Source organism: Callorhinchus milii, unplaced genomic scaffold, assembly GCF_018977255.1.
Source record: "Callorhinchus milii isolate IMCB2004 unplaced genomic scaffold, IMCB_Cmil_1.0 Scaffold2, whole genome shotgun sequence".
Classification (NCBI taxonomy): Eukaryota; Metazoa; Chordata; class Chondrichthyes; order Chimaeriformes; family Callorhinchidae; genus Callorhinchus; species Callorhinchus milii.
This window is the reverse complement of record NW_024704743.1, coordinates 65,233,787-65,256,187: the sequence shown is the minus strand read 5'-3', so window position 1 is coordinate 65,256,187 and position 22,401 is coordinate 65,233,787. Positions and strand designations below refer to the sequence as shown.

Sequence of the window (22,401 nt, the reverse complement as noted above, 5' to 3'; positions counted from 1 at the left end):
AGCAGAGCACACCTTTCAGAGTCGACCCATTGGTTACCATATTTCCTGGGAGAGCAGCAGGCAGCTGAGAGTCAATCTTGACTGAACTCTTTATTTTCATACCTGATTCACGATCTGTAAAGCCCGGACTAATCAAATGGTCTTAGCAAAAGCATGCTTTTGGGAAAGAAAGGCAGATCCTGCAAGCTACGATATGCTCAAACAGGTAAGAGTGGGGTCCTTGCTCGACGGGCAGTGGAAAGGTTGCCAGACAACGATATCAATGACAAGCTATGCGGTTTTAGCTGTGGCTCTTGCCATTCCATCCAGAATTGGGTACGCATCCCTCCAGGGAGATAATGCGCATTCCAATCCAAGAATCCATCTCAGGAATTTCCATGTGTAGGTGGGATGCACAGAATCCTCAGTTTGGTTTGGATACTCTTAAACATGGTGATGGGTTTCCGCACGTGTCAGACACCCGGCTGACCAAAATAATTGCACTAGCAGAGGATGGTTTCGATCCATCGACCTCTGGGTTATGGGCCCAGCACGCTTCCGCTGCGCCACTCTGCTTCTTAACTACTCACTGATGAAATCACCAGATTTTTGTATCATTGTCCCTCCTGCACTATACATCACAAGATGCTTTCTGAATTTCCTTTACCTCATAAATTATGAAAGAAATGCTGATACTGCATGCTATGCTTAGCAGGTCACCACGAGCTGAGCATGGCTTTTTCTTCAACCCATGGGTTTTGGGCCCAGCCTGCTCCTGTCTTACTCACTTTGCAAAGAACATTAAAATAAGAGTCAGCAAAGCTCATGTTGCAAGCAGCATTGGACGATAAGGTCATTTTCTTAATTTGATGTCGTTTTCAAGCTGCATCGGTTCATAGTTTGAATTTCCCATCAACCAAATGGACAAAAATAGGTCAATTGAAGAAATAGAAACAAGGGCACCCCAAAACTCCTGAGCGAGAGCCCTCACTGACAAGCAGAGGATGGTGTCGATCCATCCACTGGTGGTTAGGAGCAGGAGGGGTGGAGGGCAGGGAGTGTAGGGATATGAGGGTGACTGAAGGCTGGGTCATGGGCCCAGCACGCTTCCGCTGCATCACTCTGCTCCGTGTCCACAATGAGACTTTCGCACATTTTGTGTCAAGGCTCAGGCAGGCAATTTGGATTTGCAATCGCTTCAGGCAACTCATTGCCGAAACCACCACTCAGAGTGTACAAGGAAACTTTGTCTAAGCTGCTTGATTCCAATTCTGATTTGACTGCCTGACGCCATGATACAAAATGCTTGAAGGTCTCATTGTAGACATGGAGCAGAGTGGCGCAGCGGAAGCGTGCTGGGCCCATAACCCAGAGGTCGATGGATCGAAACCATCCTCTGCTAGTGACTGGGAGGCTCTCACGCAGGAGCTCAGGTTTGCCTTATATTGAGTACATCGATTTTTTCAAGAGCAAATTAGATAGATTTAGTTGAGGAAATAATATCCCGGGATACAGTATATAGTTTGGGATGTGAAGCACTGCCTTGCTCGCCCCACTATTGGCGAGCAGTCATTCAGTCTCTCTTCCCCTACCCTCTAGAAATCCATCCTCCCTTGCCTCCTTCAAGACTTGTCTCAAGACCCTCCTCCTCCACCGTGCCTTCGGTGACCCTCATACCCCTACACTCCCTGCCCTCCACCCCTCCTGCTCCTAACCACCAGCTCAGGTACAGATACCTGACCTTCCAGCACTTTGAGACGTCTTCCTGCGCTACACAAATGTAATTTGTTGTTGTAACCAAAAACTTAACTTGAAATGTCAACCTCAAAAATTAATGTTGAAAAACATCCCGGCTTTGACTTTGTTCACAAGGAATGTGCCTTCTGATAAGGAGAAGCGGGGAGAACACTTGGAAGAAAATATTTGAGTTGGCAGCCAGCACATGGACACCTGTCAGTCTGAACACGGCTGGTAAATATGCCCTACAGTATTGGGCCTAAGAGGTTTAACCACAAAGCGTGTATGTGCCATTTGATTAGTCTGGGCTTTGCACAATAACCCACCAGGTATAAAAATAGAGAGTTCAGTCAAGAACAATCAGGTACAGACCTGACAGACTTCCCAGGAAATATGGTCACTGATCAATAATTACTTTTTGACAACCTGATTGCTCCCATTATTATGTCTAATTAATCACTTCATGACGAATGCAATAATTCTTGCATTTCATACAGCACCTGATCACATCAGTGAGACGTCTCAAAGCATTTCACAAGATATACTGCAAAGTGGATTGACTGTATATTGTGGGCGACTCACGGCAGTTAGTTGCACACAGCAGTGTCCCACAAACAACCATGGAGTGAATAACCAATTTTATTTTGGGGAATGTTGACTCTTCTCTTTTCACATAGTGCCATGGGATCTTTAACATCCACCTGAACAGGAAGACGTCACCTCGGTTTAACGTCTCATCCTATGGACGGCACCTCCGACAATGCTGCTCACTCACAGCACTGCAGTGGGCATCAGTTTAGACGATGTGATACCAAGTTCCAATGTGGGTCTTGAATCCCAAACCTTCTGACTCAGAAGTGAGAGGGCTATCACTGAGCCAGGCTGACACACGTGACGTGTCTTGCTGTAGTGGGCCTTTGCTCTTTGTAATAATCAATGACTGTGGAAACCTTATAAAGGAAAGAATTGTTTGGGTCATTTTGTTCGTTTGATGTTATTTGCAAACTGCATCGAATGACAGTTTGAATTTTCAATCAATGAAATGTCGCAAATTGGTCAATTGAAGAAATAGAAATAAAGACACAGCAAAACTCCTGCGTGAGAGCCTCACCTTGACTAGCAGAGGATGGTTTCGATCCATCGACCTCTGGGTTATGGGCCCAGCACGCTTCCGCTGCGCCACTCTGCTACGCGCCAAGAATGAGACTTTCGCACATCGTATGTCAAAGCGTCAGACAGGCAAGTTGGATTTGCAATCGCTTCAGGCAATACATTTCAAATCAAAACCTGTAAGAGATACCACACATTGCTGAAACCACCACTCAACTAGCAGAGTTACAAGGAAACTTTGCTTTGTCTAAGCTGCTTGATTCCAATTCTGATTTGACTGCCTGACGCCGTGATACAAAATACTTGAAGGTCTCAGTGTGGCCATGGAGCAGAGTGGCGCAGCGGAAGCGTGCTGGGCCCATAACCCAGAGGTCGATGGATCGAAACCATCCTCTGCTAGTGACTGGGAGGCTCTCACTTAGGAGTCAGATTTTCCTTATGCTGATTTCTTCTAGCAAGCAATTTATGATTTACTAGTTGTATCCATTGCGGCTTTGCTCGCAACCAAAGGATCCAATCTAGAATGTAGATTGACACACACACAGACATATATTTCATCTTAATCTATACTCATCTGGGAGGTCTCATCTGGGGAGAAAGGCGCTTTAACAATGTAATTTTGTTGTTGTTGTCGTGGCTTAGCTTTGTCTGTGTTCTTTATTTATTCCCCCACCACTTAACGTTATTTATTCCCCCACCACTTGGTTCCTGCTCTGTGACGCACGATGTCACAGTGTCACTTTGACTCAGCGACCACCAGGTGTAACTGCAGCGAGTCAGAGTCCTGAGTCCTGAACTCCTGAGTCAGAGCACACACGCATTTGTACATGAATCAAGCCAGCACTCTGTGACGGTCTTGGTAGTCTGGTTCCTGAGTCAGGCGAGTCCGCATTAGTTCAGGGAACTCAGATGACAGCATCATCAGCAGGACTTAGAAGGGCAGACCAGCCACTGGAACCAGGGAATTCTCCCATTTAGCTCCTGTTAACCCTGCAAGCCAAAACTCTAACGTGTAGATTTGTCCTTTCTGGAAAAGCAGCAGAAAAGCTTGCCAGACAGTGTTATCAATGGAAAGCTGGGCAGTTTTAGCTGATTAGAGTCCAGCAGTACACACTCTGGGGTCCCCAAGCCTTGGCTTTGCCAACCTGCGCCTAATACTTTCCAGAATTAGGTAAGCAGGATGCGCCCCTCTAGGGAGAGAGTGTGGATTCCTGTAGCTCAGTGGTTAGAGTACTCGCTTTGCAAGCGAAAGACCTGGGTTCGACTCCCAGCAGGGTGAACCTTGGGCAAGTTTTCTTACACCACATGCCTGATAATAATCCCTCAAGAAAGTAAAACAATAATAAACTGGTCACTTCAAACCATGACTGTTTGTGGGACACTCCTGTGCGCAATTGGCTGCCACATTTTGCCCACAAATATACAGTCAATTCACTTTACAGTATGTTCTGTGAAGCACTTTGAGATGTCTAGAAGACGTGAAAAGTGCTTTATCAAATGCAAGGATTATTATTATTATTTATTATTCCATTCCAACAATCTATCTCTGGGATTTCCATGAGTAGTTGGGATGAGTGCATGGAATTCTCAGTTTTGCTTGGATACAATTAAGCACTGTGATGGGTTTCTGCATGTTTCAGATACCGGGCTGACCAAAAATAATTACACTATCAGAGAATCGTTTTGATCCATCGACCTCTGGGTCAAGGGCCCAGTACATTTCTGCTGCTCCACTCTGCTACAGGATTGCTCACTGATGAAATCACCGTTGTTTGGGTCAGGGTCACCCTGCATCATACATCACAAGATCAATTCTGAATTGTGAAAGGCAAACCCTGAATTCTCAGCCACACCACGAGCTGAACACGTTGTGTTCATTAACCCGTGGGTTATGGGTCCAGCAAGGTCTTGCAGAGTAAGAAAGCTTCCCTCACATTTCTCCCTGCCCAGGAATCGAACCCAGGTCGAATCATTTGCAAGGCTCTAACCAATACAAAAACAACAACCACAAAATTAACTTTGTATAGCGGCTTTCACGTTGGAAGGACTTCCCAAGGCGCTGGACAGTCAGTGTTTCGGACATGAGCTGGGGTCGAGATTGGGGAGGGTTGAGGGCAGGGGGAAGCAGGGTGATCGAAAGCACGGTCGAAGTGGAGTATCTTGAGATGGATGTTGAAGATAAGGGTAAGGGAGGGGGCGAGGCAGAGGGATTGTGGCATGGAGTTCCAGATTGTGGGAACAGAGTAGCAGAATGACCATCCGTCAATGATGGGGCAGGCAAGGCGGAGGACGTGAAGCAGGCCGGAGCCCACTGAGCGGAGGGTACGTGCAGGATGGCAAGGGGTTATGAGGTGGCATAGGTAGGAGGGAGCAAGGCCATGTAGTGCTTTGAAGGTGAGGACCAACTGTATCCTCTGTGTGATGGAAAGCCAGTGGAGTCGGGCGAGGATGAAAGTGATAGGGTGACGGAGCCAATAACCTACAGGACTACAATTTAGAATTCAAATCACCTCAGGCAGCTTATTCATTTGAATTCAGACTGTAAAAGATGCCAGACATTGGCTGAAATCACCACTGAACTAGCAGAGGATGGTTGGATCCATCGACCTCTGGGTTATGGGCCCAGCACGCTTTCACTGCGCCACTCTGCTCACTGATGAAATAACCGTTATTTGGCTCAGTGTCGCTCTGTATCATACATCACAAGATCAATTCTAAATTGTAAAAGGCACTGAATGCACTGCCACATCACAAAGTAAACACGTTGTATTCATCAACCCATGGGTTATGCTCACCTTGCGAAGAACATCCAACTAGCAGACAGTAAAGCCCTTCTTGCAAGCAGCATTGGATGGGCCAATGTGAATTTCCAATTAACCTTTATACTAATAAAACAACCATGTCTGTCTGCGCTTCAAGAAAGATCTCAATAACCGATTGATGCAGAGACATGATTTATCGGAAAGGTCTTGCACTTGGGAGTGACATGGGCATATTCGTTTTCAGTTATCTCCTATCGTTCATGCGTTATTCAGTTTTGCGTTTATCGCTGCAGTTACACCTGGTGGTCGCTGAGTCAAAGTGACACTGTGACATCGTGCGTCACAGAGCAGGAACCAAGTGGTGGGGGAATAAATAAAGAACACAGACAAAGCTAAGCTGCGACAACAACAACAAAATTACATTGTTAAAGCGCCTTTCTCCCCAGATGAGTCCTCCCAGATGAGTATAGATTAAGATGAAATATATGTCTGTGTGTGTGTCAATCTACATTCTAGATTGGATCCTTTGGTTGCAAGCAAAGCCGCAATGGATACAACTAGTAAATCATAAATTGCTTGCTAGAAGAAATCAGCATAAGGAAAATCTGACTCCTAAGTGAGAGCCTCCCAGTCACTAGCAGAGGATGGTTTCGATCCATCGACCTCTGGGTTATGGGCCCAGCACGCTTCCGCTGCGCCACTCTGCTCCATGGCCACACTGAGACCTTCAAGTATTTTGTATCACGGCGTCAGGCAGTCAAATCAGAATTGGAATCAAGCAGCTTAGACAAAGCAAAGTTTCCTTGTAACTCTGCTAGTTGAGTGGTGGTTTCAGCAATGTGTGGTATCTCTTACAGGTTTTGATTTGAAATGTATTGCCTGAAGCGATTGCAAATCCAACTTGCCTGTCTGACGCTTTGACATACGATGTGCGAAAGTCTCATTCTTGGCGTGTAGCAGAGTGGCGCAGCGGAAGCGTGCTGGGCCCATAACCCAGAGGTCGATGGATCGAAACCATCCTCTGCTAGTCAAGGTGAGGCTCTCACGCAGGAGTTTTGCTGTGTCTTTATTTCTATTTCTTCAATTGACCAATTTGCGACATTTCATTGATTGAAAATTCAAACTGTCATTCGATGCAGTTTGCAAATAATATCAAATGAACACAATGACCCAAACAATTCTTTCCTTTATAAGGTTTCCACAGTCATTGATTATTACAAAGAGCAAAGGCCCACTACAGCAAGACACGTCACGTGTGTCAGCCTGGCTCAGTGATAGCCCTCTCACTTCTGAGTCAGAAGGTTTGGGATTCAAGACCCACATTGGAACTTGGTATCACATCGTCTAAACTGTCACCCACTGCAGTGCTGTGAGTGAGCAGCATTGTTGGAGGTGCCGTCCATAGGATGAGACGTTAAACCGAGGTGACGTCTTCCTGTTCAGGTGGATGTTAAAGATCCCATGGCACTATGTGAAAAGAGAAGAGATTTTCTCCTGGTCAACATTCCCCAAAATAAAATTGGTTATTCACTCCATGGCTGTTTGTGGGACACTGCTGTGTGCAACTAACTGCCGTGAGTCGCCCACAATATACAGTCAATCCACTTTGCAGTATATCTTGTGAAATGCTTTGAGACGTCTCACTGATGTGATCAGGTGCTGTATGAAATGCAAGAATTATTGCATTCGTCATGAAGTGATTAATTAGACATAATAATGGGAGCGACCAGGTTGTCAAAAAGTAATCATTGATCAGTGACCATATTTCCTGGGAAGTCTGTCAGGTCTGTATCTGATTCTTCTTGACTGAACTCTCTATTATTATACCTGGTGGGTTATTGTGCAAAGCCCAGACTAATCAAATGGCACATACACGCTTTGTGGTTAAACCTCTTAGGCCCAATAATAATAATAATAATAATAATCCTTGCATTTGATATAGCGCGTTTCACGTCGGGAGGACTTCGCAAAGCGCTTCACAGAACAAACTGTAAAGTGAATTGACTGTATATTTGTGGGCGAACGCGGCAGCCAATTGCGCACAGCAATGTCCCACAAACAGTCGTAGATTGAAAATGACCAATTTATTATTGTTTTGGTTTTGGAGGGATTATTATTAGGCGTGTGGAGTAAGGAAACTTGCCCAAGGTTTCGCCCTGACCTGCCTGGAATTGAACTCAGGTCTCCCGCTTGCAAAGCGAGTGCTCTAACCACTGAGCTACAGGACTCCACTGTAGGGCATATTTACCAGCCGTGTTCAGACTGACAGGTGTCCATGTGCTGACTGCCAACTCAAATATTTTCTTCCAAGTGTTCTCCCCGCTTCTCCTTATCAGAAGGCACATTCCTTGTGAACAAAGTCAAAGCCGGGATGTTTTTCAACATTAATTTTTGAGGTTGACATTTCAAGTTAAGTTTTTGGTTACAACAACAAATTACATTTGTGTCGCACAGGAAGACGTCTCAAAGTGCTGGAAGGTCAGGTATCTGTACCTGAGCTGGTGGTTAGGAGCAGGAGGGGTGGAGGGCAGGGAGTGTAGGGGTATGAGGGTCACCGAAGGCACGGTGGAGGAGGAGGGTCTTGAGACAAGTCTTGAAGGAGGCAAGGGAGGATGGATTTCTAGAGGGTAGGGGCAGAGAGACTGAATGACTGCTCGCCAATAGTGGGGCGAGCAAGGCAGTGCTTCACATCCCAAACTATATACTGTATCCCGGGATATTTATTTCCTCAACTAAATCTATCTAATTTGCTCTTGAAAAAATCGATGTACTCAATATAAGGCAAACCTGAGCTCCTGCGTGAGAGCCTCCCAGTCACTAGCAGAGGATGGTTTCGATCCATCGACCTCTGGGTTATGGGCCCAGCACGCTTCCGCTGCGCCACTCTGCTCCATGTCTACAATGAGACCTTCAAGCATTTTGTATCATGGCGTCAGGCAGTCAAATCAGAATTGGAATCAAGCAGCTTAGACAAAGTTTCCTTGTACACTCTGAGTGGTGGTTTCGGCAATGTGTGGTGTCTCTTACAGGTTTTGAATTGAAATGAGTTGCCTGAAGCGATTGCAAATCCAAATTGCCTGCCTGAGCCTTGACACAAAATGTGCGAAAGTCTCATTGTAGACACGGAGCAGAGTGGTGCAGCGGAAGCGTGCTGGGCCCATGACCCAGAGGTGGATGGATCGACACCATCCTCTGCTAGTCAGTGAGGGCTCTCGCTCAGCAGTTTTGGGGTGCCCTTGTTTCTATTTCTTCAATTGACCTATTTTTGTCCGTTTGGTTGATGGGAAATTCAAACTATGAACCGATGCAGCTTGAAAACGACATCAAATTAAGAAAATGACCTTATCATCCAATGCTGCTTGCAACAGGAGCTTTGCTGACTCTTATTTTAATGTTCTTTGCAAAGTGAGTAAGACAGGAGCAGGCTGGGCCCAAAACCCATGGGTTGAAGAAAAAGCCATGCTCAGCTCGTGGTGACCTGCTAAGCATAGCATGCAGTATCAGCATTTCTTTCATAATTTATGAGGTAAAGGAAATTCAGAAAGCATCTTGTGATGTATAGTGCAGGAGGGACAATGATACAAAAATCTGGTGATTTCATCAGTGAGTAGTTAAGAAGCAGAGTGGCGCAGCGGAAGCGTGCTGGGCCCATAACCCAGAGGTCGATGGATCGAAACCATCCTCTGCTAGTGCAATTATTTTGGTCAGCCGGGTGTCTGACACGTGCGGAAACCCATCACCATGTTTAAGAGTATCCAAACCAAACTGAGGATTCTGTGCATCCCACCTACACATGGAAATTCCTGAGATGGATTCTTGGATTGGAATGCGCATTATCTCCCTGGAGGGATGCGTACCCAATTCTGGATGGAATGGCAAGAGCCACAGCTAAAACCGCATAGCTTGTCATTGATATCGTTGTCTGGCAACCTTTCCACTGCCCGTCGAGCAAGGACCCCACTCTTACCTGTTTGAGCATATCGTAGCTTGCAGGATCTGCCTTTCTTTCCCAAAAGCATGCTTTTGCTAAGACCATTTGATTAGTCCGGGCTTTACAGATCGTGAATCAGGTATGAAAATAAAGAGTTCAGTCAAGATTGACTCTCAGCTGCCTGCTGCTCTCCCAGGAAATATGGTAACCAATGGGTCGACTCTGAAAGGTGTGCTCTGCTCGTGGTGACCTGCTTATCATAGCGTCCAAGATCTGTCTTTCTTTCATAATTCTGGAAGTAAACTACAAATGACTGTTTGAGGTAAAGGAAATTCAGAAAGGATCTTGTGATGTACAGTGCAGGAGGGACAATGATACACAACCTGGTGATTTTATTAGCGAGCAGTCATATAGCAGAGTGGCGCAGCGGAAGCGTGCTGGGCCCATAACCCAGAGGTCGATGGATCGAAACCATCCTCTGCTAGTCAATGAGGGCTCTCACTCAGGAGTTGGCTCTATTTCTTTAATTGAGCAACTCAGGACTGTGATTGACTGGAAATTCACACTGGCCCATCCCATCCCATCCCATCTTTCGTGCCTGTTACTTTAATATTCTTTGCAAAGTGAGTTTGAGGCAGACAGGAGCAGGCGAGGTCCAAAACCCATGGGTTGATTAAAAAAAAGCTCAGCTTATGATCAGCTGCTTATCATAGCATCCATAGAATCATAGAATTAAAAAGCACAGAAGAAGGACATTCGGCCCATCGTGTCTGTGCCATCTCTTTGAAAAGAGCTATCCAATTCAATCCCACTTCCCCGCTCTCTCCCTATAGCCTTCAAACTTGTCCTCTCAAAATAATTACCTACTTCTCTCTTAAAAGTTGTTTTCGAACCGGCTTCCCCACCTTTTGGGAATGCATTCCAAATCCGAACAACTCGCAGTGTAACAAAATTTCTCCTAACCTCCCTTCTGTTTCTTTTAACAAATATTTTAAATCAGTGTCCTCAGTTACTAACCCACCCGCCAGTGGAAATACTTTTTCCTTGTTCTCCCTATTGCATCCCCTCATAATTTTAAAAACTTCTATTGAGTCGCCTCTTAACCTTTTCTGCTCCAAGGAGAATAATCCTGGCTTCTCTAGCATCTCCTCATAACTGAAGTCCCTCATTCCTGGTACCATCCTGATAAATCTCCTTTGCACCGTCTCCAAAGCCTTGACATCCTTCCTAAAGTGTGGTGCCCAAAACTGAACATTGAGGCCTAACCAATGTTTTATAAAGGTTCATCATAACTTGCTGACTTTTGTATTCTCTGCCCCTATTTATAAAGCCTAGTGTCCCATATGCTTTTTTAACAGCTTTATCTACCTGTCCTGTCAACTGCAAATATTTACTTATATGAACCCCCAGGTCTCTCTGTTCCTTCACCCCCTTTAATATTGTACTTTATATTACCTCTCCCCATTCTTCCACCCAAAGTGCATCACTTCATAGCATAACATAACATAACATGCAGGAGCAGGAGTAGGCCATTCGTCCCTTCGAGCCTGCCCCGCCATTCAATCATGGCTGATCTTCTAATCTAACTCCAGCTAATAACCTGACTCTGCCTTATCCCCATATCCCTTAATCCTTTTTGCAATAAGAAACATATCTATCGCAGTCTTGAATATGTTCAAGGACTGAGCGTCAACAGCCCTTTGGGGTAGCGAGTTCCATACATTCACTACCCTTTGAGTGAAGAAGTTCTTCCTCAACTCAGTGCGAAAGGGCTGCCTCTGATTTTAAGGTTGTGATCCCTGGTTTTAGTTTCTCCAACCAGAGGAAACAATCTCCCACTATCTACTCTATCATGCCCTGTGATGATCTTATAGGTTTCTATAAGATCGCCTCTAATTCTTCTATATTCCAGAGAATATAGGCCCTAATTGGTCAGCCTATCCTCGTAACTCAACCCCTTCATCCCTGGCACTAACCGAATAAATCTACGCTGCACCCCCTCCAAGGCAAGTACGTCCTTCCTTAAATGAGGAGACCAAAACTGCACACAGTATTCCAGGTGTGGTCTCACCAGAGCCCTATACAGTTGCAGCAAAGACTTCCCTACTCTTATACTCTAATCCTTTCATAATGAATGCTAACATACCATTCACCTTCCTAATTGTTTGCTGCCCCTGCAGACTAACTTTCTGTGATTGGTGTACAAGGACACCCAAGTCCCTCTGGACGCTAACACATTCCAATCTCTCCCCTTCTAAAAAATAACCCGCTCTACTGTTTTTGCTATCTCGGTGGATGACTTTGCACTTCCCTACATTATACGTTATCTGCCACCTACCTGCCCAATCACCTAACCTATCTATGTCATGCTGCATTTTTTTAATGTCATCCTCTGTGTTGACACTTCCTCCTAGTTTTGTGTCATCCGCGAATTTAGATATATTAACTTTGATGTCCTCATCTAGATCGTTGATGAGGACTGATCCTTGTTGCACTCCACGAGTCACATCCCGCCAATCTGAAAAGGACCCGTTTATACCTACTCTTTGTTTCCTACCCGTTAACCATTCCCCAATCCACATTAATCTCCTCCCCCCAATTCCATGGACCCTTATCTTTTGGACTAAGCTTTTATGCGGCACCTTATCGAATGCCTTCTGGAAGTCCTAATAGACCACATCCACTGATTGACCCTTATCTCATTTACTGGAAATATCCTCCAAAAACTCTTATGAGATTTGTCAAACATGACTTCCCTTTTGTAAAGCCACGTTGAGGAGGAGGACTGTTTACTACATGATTTGCCTTTCTTTCATAATTCTTGAATGGAAGTATATATGACTTTGTGAGATGATGATGACGATGATGATGTAAAGAAAATTCAGAATTGATCTTGTGATAGATGATGTAGGGGGACAATGAGGTGATTTCATGAGTGAGCAGTTGTGTAGCAGAGTGGCGCAGCGGAAGCGTGCTGGGCCCATAACCCAGAGGTCGATGGATCGAAACCATCCTCTGCTAGTTCAGTGGTAATTTCAGCAATATTTGCTATGTTTTGCAATTTTTGAATTGAAACCAAATGAGCTGCCTGAGGTAATTACTATCCTTAATTGTCTGGCTGATGCCTTAATACTAAATGCTTGAAGATCTTATTGCTCAGCAACTAAGCATGTAGCAGAGTGTCACAGCGTAAGTGTGCTGGGATCGTAAACCCAGAGGGCGAAGAATCGACAATGCAGCACATTCCCAGATCAGCAACGGATGGTTAGTATAGACCATATGCCTTCTAAGTCACAACGTAGGGCTTGAACTCACAACCTTCTGACTCTGGTGCAAGAGTGCTACCAACTGAACTAGGTTGTCATATTTAATAGAAAAGTCAATGAATACTTGAAAGAGAAGGGAATAGTGGGGTATGGGGGAAGGCTCGGGAGGGGCATTAGGATGAGTGGAAGTTTATGTAGCATATGAATAATGTCCTTGATTGAGTTCACAATCCTAATCCTCACACACTAATTCATTCCTACACCAGCATCCCCTGCCTTTCTGACAAGCTTTTTCCCCACTCTTCTGCCTGCAACCCCTACCGCTTCTTAATCTTGTTTCTTAATTTGTTTGTTAACCTGTTGAGGTTTGAATTTTCCTTTTTTATTTTTTAAAATAATTCTCACGCAGCAGAAAATCTTTGCACAGTAATGTCTGTCGTATATTGTCGCATACCCAATTTCCTGTAAAAATAATTGACGTAATTGCAGCACCAAACGTCAGCCACTGAGTGGCACTGTTTAAAAAGGAAGCTGCTTACGGACAGAAATTGAATGCAACAACAATAACCTTTCCTTTAGATGAGACCATGAATTCCTGTTCAGGTGGATATTAAAGATTCCATGGCATTATTCAAAAAGAGAAGGGTGTTTTGCCCAGTGTCCAAACCAGTGATCCCTCAAATAAAATTGGTGATTCACTTCATGGCTGTTTGTCGGACATTGCTGTGTACAAATTGGTTGCCAGGTTTGTCTGCAAAAATACAGAGTCATTGCCCTTTACAGGGAATGCTGTGAAGCGCTTTGAGATGTCCCCCTGACATGAAAGGCACACCTCCAACAATACAGCCTGATCCCAGCATCGTACTGGAGTGTCATTCTAGATCCTGAGCTCCGAGACTACATCACGTGAACAGCACTATATAAATACAAGTTGTTTTTTGTAGACTAAGTGAGTTCAAAGTCCCAAAGAAAATGACACACTCCTGCAAAGTGTGTCACCAAATATATTTTCTGAAATATCTTTTTGTGTGACAGTATTGTTTTATGAATCATCACAGAGGTGAAGCTGCCGACTGTTCAGTTGTGCTGTGTTTGTGAGAAACTATGCCTCAATTATGGAAATTTATGTCACTCTCTATTTCTCTCAATACTAATTTACTCAGTGATTAAGATTCTTATAGAAAATAACTAAAAGTTTCCTGCAGTTTTAACGCTTGTTAAAAGCAAAGCAGAATTTATCCTATCATTTCAAGTTCCTCCCTGGAGACCTGTCCTGACAATAACATTTCTCTCTGGTAGACAAAACCAGCACAAGGGGCATAATCTTTAAATTATAACTAAACACGTTAAAAGTAAAAATGCAGAATATTTCTTCACACAAAGAATCTCTTAGTTTGTGTTTAACGGTGCATTATTGTGGTATGCCCTGCCTCTGAAGGAATCAATTGTGACTAAAAGGAAGATATACTTTTAAGTGTTGTAAACGATATCTGGAGTAAGTGTAGGGAAATTAGATTAAAATATAAAGAGCTGCCATGTTTTAATACAATGATAAAGCAGACTTGATGGTCTGAATGACCTCCTGACGTCAAAGACGTTACATGAATTCAATTTTCCATTCCATCCCTTCACTGTGAGATTGATGAATGTGGATACAATTTTTTATTATCTGCTACGGTCTCATTTGCTTACATTCCAGATCACAGCAAAATGTCTTTCTTTTCCCCTGAACGCAATATTCTTTAATTCCAAGATATCATTAATTATTGTAGAAACTGTAGGATTAATGTTTCTGAGTAATGGGTCCAACACACATCTCCTCCATGTTGTACCTGAATCTGTACTGTTCAGACTAATTGTTCAAACATTAGAGATGTTTGCCATTTATTCTGTAATGTACAACTTGTGAGACCTATTATTTTACTTTGTTTTTTCAATAAACAAACATGCATATGACATGCAGTGTATTTCCACGGGAAACTAAATAATAAATAATAACAAATAAATAATAAATGGAAATAATAAACAAATAATAAATACAAATAATGGAAACTAAATAATAAACGCAGCTTGTGAACACCCAGGTCTGTAGCGCCCCCAAGTACTTACTGGGGAGAAATCTTGAGGCCATAGGTGGTGCAGGCTCAAGGTGACCAACAAAGTGAGGCTTTTCGGATGTATTTTGAAGTGAACACACACTTAATGTGCCAGAAAAGATAACCAAACTGCGATGTAGGTACACTCTTTCACACAATGTAGCAACTTTTGAGGGAAACTTTTTTTGATATACCATATTTAATGTCAAGTGGATGTCTCAAAACACAGGGTTTACCGTAAAGTGTAGCAACTGCGTGTTCCGTCGGCAAATAACACATAATGTCTGCAACAAATAACCATAGAGCGAATAATTATTTGGGAGGTTGTTAGTCAGACACAGGGACTCATGTTACTTGAACCAGGTACGTTACCGTTTTTGTTTTGGTCAACTGGTTACCTTGGATACCCATCACTGTGCTCAAGAGTACTCAGACCAGACTGGGGTTCAGCTGTACTGCCTCCATATGGAAGTATCCCTGGGTCTGGAATGAAATGCACACTTTCTCCCTGGAGGGGTGCATCTCGCTCACCTGCTCCCGGAGAGTATTCAGGTGCAGGTCGGCGAGAATCAAGAGTTGCTTCACCAGAAGTGTGTTGGGATATCCCGTGGAGATTAATAATAATAATCCTTGCATTTGATATAGCGCCTTATCACGTCTTTGAGACGTCTCAAAGCGCTTCACAGCATATACCGTAAAGTGAATTGACTGTACATTTTAACCAGCGGAAACCGTACAGCTTCAACCGCAACGTGACCTTTTCTAGCGCTCTTCACGTGGATAGCGTCTCGGAACACTTAAGTAGTTAAATAACGATGGCATATGATGCCGTTAAGGGCACTGTCTGGTAAAACAAATTAGGTCACAGTAGTATCCAATTTGCCTACGAAACACACAGTCCCTGTACTTTGCGGTATATTCTGTGAAGCGCTTTGAGACGTCTCGAAGCCGTGATGAGATGCAATATCAAATGCGAGGATTATTATTATTATTATTATTATTATCATCAGATATCAGCAAAGGTGCAATATCCAGTGTAGGGATTATTATGTATTATTAAATGCTTTTCCCCTCCAGGCTGAGAGACAGGCACAGCACTGTGTGATGTTGCATGGTGCCTGGGGTGGCAGGAGGGGAGCGATGCCCAGTCCATGTGCAGAGAGAGGGCAGGCAGGGCAGGGCGGGCAGGCGGGCAGGCGGGCAGGCCTGTGACTGACAGGCAGCCGAGCGCTGGCGGTGCCGGTTACAGTCACACAGAGCACAAGGCGGAGCGACTCCGGACCCAAAGCAGCGCCGACACCGGCACCCGCACCCCCGGCACCCACAGCACCCACACCCCCGGCACCCACACCCCCGGCACCCACAGCACCCACACCCCGGCACCCACACCCCGGCACCCACACCCCCGGCACCCACACCCCCGGCACCCGCACCCCGGCACCCACAGCACCCACACCCCGGCACCCACACCCCCGGCACCCACAGCACCCACACCCCCGGCACCCACACCCCCGGCACCCACACCCCCGGCACCCACACCCCGGCACCCACACCCGGCACCCACACCCCGGCACCACACCCCCGGCACCCACACCCACGGCACCCACACCCCCGGCACCCACAGCACCCACACCCCCGGCACCCACACCCCCGGCACCCACACCCCCGGCACTCCAGCACCCACACCCCCGGCACTCACACCCCCGGCACCCACACCCCCGGCACCCACACCCCCGGCACCCACAGCACCCACACCCCCGGCACCCACACCCCCGGCACCCACCACCCGGCACCCACAGCACCCACACCCCGGCACCCACAGCACCCCCGCACCCACACCCCCGCACCCACAGCACCCACACCCCCGGCACCCACAGCACCCGCACCCACAGCACCCGCACCCCGGCACCCACACCCCGCACCCACACCCCGGCACCCACACCCCCGGCACCCACAGCACCCGCACCCCCGGCACCCACACCCCGCACCCACACCCACAGCACCCACACCCCCGGCACTCACACCCACAGCACCCACACCCCCGGCACCCACACCCACAGCACTCACACCCCGGCACTCACACCCCGGCACTCACACCCCCGGCACCCACACCCCGGCACCCACACCCCCGGCACCCACACCCCGGCACCCACAGCACCCACACCCCCGGCACCCACACCCCGGCACCCACAGCACCACACCCCCGGCACCCACACCCCGGCACCCACACCCACAGCACCCACACCCCGGCACCCCACCCACAGCACCCACACCCCGGCACCCACACCCCCGGCACCACACCCCCGGCACCCACACCCCACAGCACCCACACCCCCGGCACCCACACCCACAGCACCCACACCCCCGGCACCCACACCCACAGCACCCACACCCCCGGCACTCACACCCCGGCACCACACCCCCGGCACCCACACCCCCGGCACCCACAGCACCCACACCCCCGGGCACCCACACCCCCGGCACCCACACCCCCGGCACCCACACCCCCGGCACCCACACCCCCGGCACCCACACCCCGGCACCCACACCCCCGGCACCCACAGCACCCACACCCACAGCACCCACACCCCCGGCACTCACACCCCCGCACCCACCCCCGGCACCCACACCCCCGGCACCCACAGCACCCACACCCCCGGCACCCACAGCACCCACACCCGGCACCCGCACCCCCGGCACCCACAGCACCCGCACCCCGGCACCCACACCCCCGCACCACCCCCCGGCACCCACACCCCCGACACCCACACCCCCGGCACCCAAACCCCCGGGACCCACACCGGAGAGAGCCGAAGCCGGCAGTGTGGGCGGGGCTGTGCAGTGCAGGGCAGTGCAGAGCTGTGTGTGCAGGGCAGGGCAGTGTGTGCAGGGCAGGGCAGTGTGTGCAGGGCAGGGCAGGGCAGTGTGTGCAGGGCAGGGCAGTGTGTGCAGGGCAGGGCAGGGCAGGGCAGGGCAGTGTGTGCAGGGCAGGGCAGGGCAGTGTGTGCAGGGCAGGGCAGTGTGTGCAGGGCAGGGCAGTGTGTGCAGGGCAGGGCAGGGCAGTGTGTGCAGGGCAGGGCAGGGCAGTGTGTGCAGGGCAGGGCAGTGTGTGCAGGGCAGGGCAGGGCAGGGCAGTGTGTGCAGGGCAGGGCAGGGCAGTGTGTGCAGGGCAGGGCAGGGCAGTGTGTGCAGGGCAGGGCAGTGTGTGCAGGGCAGGGCAGGGCAGTGTGTGCAGGGCAGGGCAGGGCAGTGTGTGCAGGGCAGGGCAGGGCAGTGTGTGCAGGGCAGGGCAGGGCAGTGTGTGCAGGGCAGGGCAGGGCAGGGCAGGGCAGTGTGTGCAGGGCAGGGCAGGGCAGGGCAGGGCAGTGTGTGCAGGGCAGGGCAGGGCAGTGTGTGCAGGGCAGGGCAGGGCAGTGTGTGCAGGGCAGGGCAGGGCTCGGGGCAGTGACACCTGTTGTTGTGGATGTGAACAATGACCAGAAAGCGATCCCGACGGCGGAGCAGCGACAGTGACAGTGACAGTGAGTGACAGCCACAGTGTCGGGCTGTGTCGGGTGTCGGGCTGTGTCGGGTGTCGGGCTGTGTCGGGCTGTGTCGGGTGTCGGGCTGGGTCGGGCTGTGTCGGGTGTCGGGCTGTGTCGGGTGTCGGGCTGTATCGGGCTGTGTCGGGGTGTCGGACTGTGTCGGGTGTCGGGCTGTGTCGGGTGTCGGGCTGTGTCGGGCTGTGTCGGTGTCGGGCTGTGTCGGGCTGTGTCGGGTGTCGGGCTGTGTCGGGCTGTGTCGGGTGTCGGGCTGTGTCGGGTGTCGGGCTGTATCGGGCTGTGTCGGGTGTCGGGCTGTGTCGGGCTGTGTCGGGTGTCGGGCTGGGTCGGGCTGTGTCGGGTGTCGGGCTGTGTCGGGGTGTCGGGCTGTATCGGGCTGTGTCGGGGTGTCGGACTGTGTCGGGTGTCGGGCTGTGTCGGGTGTCGGGCTGTGTCGGGCTGTGTCGGGTGTCGGGCTGTGTCGGGCTGTTTCGGGTGTCGGGCTGTGTCGGGCTGTATCGGGTGTCGGGCTGTGTCGGGTGTCGGGCTGTGTCGGGCTGTGTCGGGTGTCGGGCTGTGTCGGGCTGTGTCGGGTGTCGGGCTGTGTCGGGCTGTGTCGGGTGTTGGGCTGTGTCGGGTTTCGGGCTGAGCCGGGTGTCGGGCTGTATCGGGTGTCGGGCTGTGTCAGGTGTCGGGCTGTATCAGGCTGTGTCGAGTTTCGGGCTGAGCTGGGTGTCGGGCTGTGTCGGATGTCAGGCTGTGTCGGGTGTCGGGCTGTATCGGGTGTCGGGCTGTATCAGGCTGTGTTGGGTGTCAAGCTGTGTCGGGCTGTGTCGGGTGTCGGGCTGTGTCAGGTGTGTCGGGCTATGTCAGGCTGTGTCGGGTGTCGGGCTGTGTCAGGTGTGTCGGGCTATGTCGGGCTGTGTCGGGTGTCGGGCTGTGTCAGGTGTGCCGGGCTGTGTCGGATGTCGGGCTGTGTTGGGCTGTGTCGGGTGTCGGGCTGTGTTGGGCTGTGTCGGGTGTCGGGCTGTGTTGGGCTGTGTCGGGTGTCGGGCTGTGTTGGGCTGTCGGGCTGAGCCGGGTGTCGGGCTGTGTTACTGACCGCTTATTCACTGCGATAATTCTGTACATTTGTCGTGAGCTGATCAGGAGAGAGAAATAATGTACTGTACACACACTGACATGCACTAATATGCACTAACACACACACTGACACTAACACTGACACTAACATACACTAACACACACACTAACACTGACACTTATACACACTAATAAACACTAACACGCACTAACACCAATAACACACACTGACACACGCACTGACACTAACACTGAGACTAACACACACTAATAAACACTAACATACTAACACACACTGACACACTCACTGACACTAACACTAGTATTAACATACTAAGACTAACACACACTGACACTAACACACACACTGACACTAATACACCAACTGACACTAACACACACACACTGACACTGACACACACATTAACACTGACACTGACACACACATTAACACTGACACTGACACTAATACACACACTGACACTAACACATACACTGACACTGACACATACACACTGTTGAATGTCTGAGGCTCACTTGTTGCAAATGTTGAGTTGGTACTGAATTACCCCCTTATTTGAGTGGAGCTTTGGTGCTCCACAGGCTGCAGATAATCCAGAACACTGCACCAAACTCCATGACCCCATCTCCCCCACTCTCGCCCGACTCCATTGGCTCTCTGTCCTTCAGAGGATCCAGTTCAAGATCCTGGTCCTCACCTACAAAGCCCTCCATGGCCTCGCCCCACCCTACCTCTGTGACCTCCTAACCCCCAACCAACCCGCCCGCTCCCTCCGCTCAGCCGGCTCCGACCTGTTCAACGTCCCCCAATCCCCCCCACCATTGGTGGGAGAGCCTTCAGCCACTCTGCCCCCAACCTCTGGAATTCCATCCCCCAGTCACTCCGGCTTACCCCCTCCTTAGCCTCCTTCAAGTCCCGCCTCAAGACCCTCCTCTTCGACCATGCCATCGGCCAACCCCCTTCCCCTCCCCTCCTTTCTCCCCCCTGACCCCAGCTCGGGTCTGAAATGCTGTACACTGTCCAGCGCCTTGGGACGTCCTCCCGACGTGAAAGGCGCTATACAAATGTAACCTTGTTGTTGTTGCTGTGGTGCTGTGTGGCTGTGGTGCTGTGTGGCTGTGACTGGCTGTCCCCATGTCTGTGGTTACAGTAACTCCGTGGACAGCTCACAGCTCGGCTCTGGGGAGTGAAGGGAAGGGAAGCGACTGAAGAGGAAGGAGCTGGAGACATGGAGCCGACTGCTGCCTCCAGACCGCCCACAGGGTAGGTGCTGGGTCAGGGTGGTCAGGGTCAGGGTGGCTGCCAGGGAGGGAGGGAAACAGGGGCTTTACAGACAGGCAGAAATGGGAGGAAGGTTTAATACTGCAGCGAGTCAGATGTAGGTCAGTCTCCCCTGCCCAACCCACCCCAGCCTCCCCTGCCCAACCCACCCCAGCCTCCCCTGCCCAACCCACCCCAGCCTCCCCTGCCCAACCCACCCCAGCCTCCCCTGCTCACCAGGCGCTGCTGTTCCTGAGCTTCAGCTGTTTCCCTGGAAACTCTGGACCTGACAATAACTACACACACCTCACCCTGGCACCTCACCCAATGCCTCGCTGTTCCCTCTGCACCCAACCCCACTCTGTGTAATGCAACAAGCGCCACTCAGTTGGGACCACGCATTTAATATAAGTTCTGTAAAGTATGAGTTATGTCAGTTATGATAACTTGCGACTTATGTAAAGTTATGTATAAGTCGGATTTTATATGACTTACGCATAACAAATACAAAAATACTGTACTGGCTGGTAATATTAAGGTTAAGGATTTTGTATCATGTTTAACCCGTGCATGTTAAAACTACGATAGCCCATACTGCATAGTACTGTACCTCATGTGTTCCATTTGAGACAGGTGCGTGAAACAACATTACGAGTTACGGTGGTTGTTAATACAACTTGTGCATTTAAGTGGATTTAGTAGGAAATTGAACAGGACTTCAATATACACATGTATGACTTAGGCGATTATAAATTGATACAGATCAGACCTATGCAAGCTATACTGTAATATAACCAGGACCAGGATTTGGGGGTGAGATTCCATCTGGATCTAGATTTAATCTAATATTTTTTAGCATTTCATTGTGTCCAGAACCTGACAAATTCTTAATTAATGTCTTAATTGTTAAACTTGTTCATTATAAGTTATTTTAAGAACAACAGCAAACAGTGCCATCAAAGATAAGACTCAATTTAACAATTCTGAAATGTTCTGAACATTCTGAAATGCTAAGGATATTGAGTAAATTTACATCCAGGTCAAATTTTTCTTCCAGTGTGATACCAGTGTGACTGTGACCAGTCCTCTCGGTAAGGCACTGACTCTGCCATATCATGCAACCAACACTTCTTCCTTATACGGCGACTGTGACTGGAATGCAACCAGTACATTTCTGGCCTGCTTCACATCCCCCGTCTTGCCTGTCGCACCATTGGCAAGCGGGCCTTCTGCCACTCTGCTTCCACCCTTTGGAACTCCATCCCACAGTCCCTCCGGCTCGCCCCCTCCCTTGCCTCCTTCAAGACCCGTCTCAAGACCCTCCTCTTCGACCGTGCCTTCGGTCACCCTCCTATCACTACCCTTCCTGCCCTTCACTCCTTCTGATCCCAACCACCAGCTCGGATGCGGATTCCTGACTATCCAGTGCCTTGGGACGTCCTCCTGATGTGAGAAGCGCTACACAAGTATAATTTGTGTATAATGCAGCCAACATGTCTAATATAACCAGCTCCTCTCTGAAATATAACCAGCACCTCTACCTGTTTGACCAACCAGTGAATATCGTCTTTGGGGGGAGGCAAACAGTGTTTCGAAAAAATTCAGCTGGTTCCAAGGTGATGTGCTTGGCAAAG

General features: G+C 49.0%; 10 non-coding genes across 10 annotated transcripts; 6 read left to right on the top strand and 4 right to left on the bottom strand.

The window, feature by feature from the left end:
• Positions 1 to 483: 483 nt before the first annotated feature.
• On the bottom strand, positions 484 to 555 carry trnam-cau. Its single transcript has one exon. It is a non-coding gene; the product is annotated as a tRNA-Met (tRNA).
• Positions 556 to 1,309: 754 nt separating this feature from the next.
• Positions 1,310 to 1,381, top strand: trnam-cau. Its single transcript has one exon. It is a non-coding gene; the product is annotated as a tRNA-Met (tRNA).
• A 1,452-nt stretch (positions 1,382 to 2,833) lies between these two features.
• Positions 2,834 to 2,905, bottom strand: trnam-cau. The gene has a single exon. It is a non-coding gene; the product is annotated as a tRNA-Met (tRNA).
• A 248-nt stretch (positions 2,906 to 3,153) lies between these two features.
• trnam-cau lies at positions 3,154 to 3,225 on the top strand. Its single transcript has one exon. It is a non-coding gene; the product is annotated as a tRNA-Met (tRNA).
• A 2,998-nt stretch (positions 3,226 to 6,223) lies between these two features.
• Positions 6,224 to 6,295, bottom strand: trnam-cau. The gene has a single exon. It is a non-coding gene; the product is annotated as a tRNA-Met (tRNA).
• A 248-nt stretch (positions 6,296 to 6,543) lies between these two features.
• trnam-cau lies at positions 6,544 to 6,615 on the top strand. Its single transcript has one exon. It is a non-coding gene; the product is annotated as a tRNA-Met (tRNA).
• A 1,791-nt stretch (positions 6,616 to 8,406) lies between these two features.
• trnam-cau lies at positions 8,407 to 8,478 on the bottom strand. The gene has a single exon. It is a non-coding gene; the product is annotated as a tRNA-Met (tRNA).
• A 727-nt stretch (positions 8,479 to 9,205) lies between these two features.
• On the top strand, positions 9,206 to 9,277 carry trnam-cau. The gene has a single exon. It is a non-coding gene; the product is annotated as a tRNA-Met (tRNA).
• Positions 9,278 to 9,931: 654 nt separating this feature from the next.
• On the top strand, positions 9,932 to 10,003 carry trnam-cau. The gene has a single exon. It is a non-coding gene; the product is annotated as a tRNA-Met (tRNA).
• Positions 10,004 to 12,468: 2,465 nt separating this feature from the next.
• Positions 12,469 to 12,540, top strand: trnam-cau. The gene has a single exon. It is a non-coding gene; the product is annotated as a tRNA-Met (tRNA).
• The last annotated feature ends 9,861 nt before the right edge of the window (positions 12,541 to 22,401 follow it).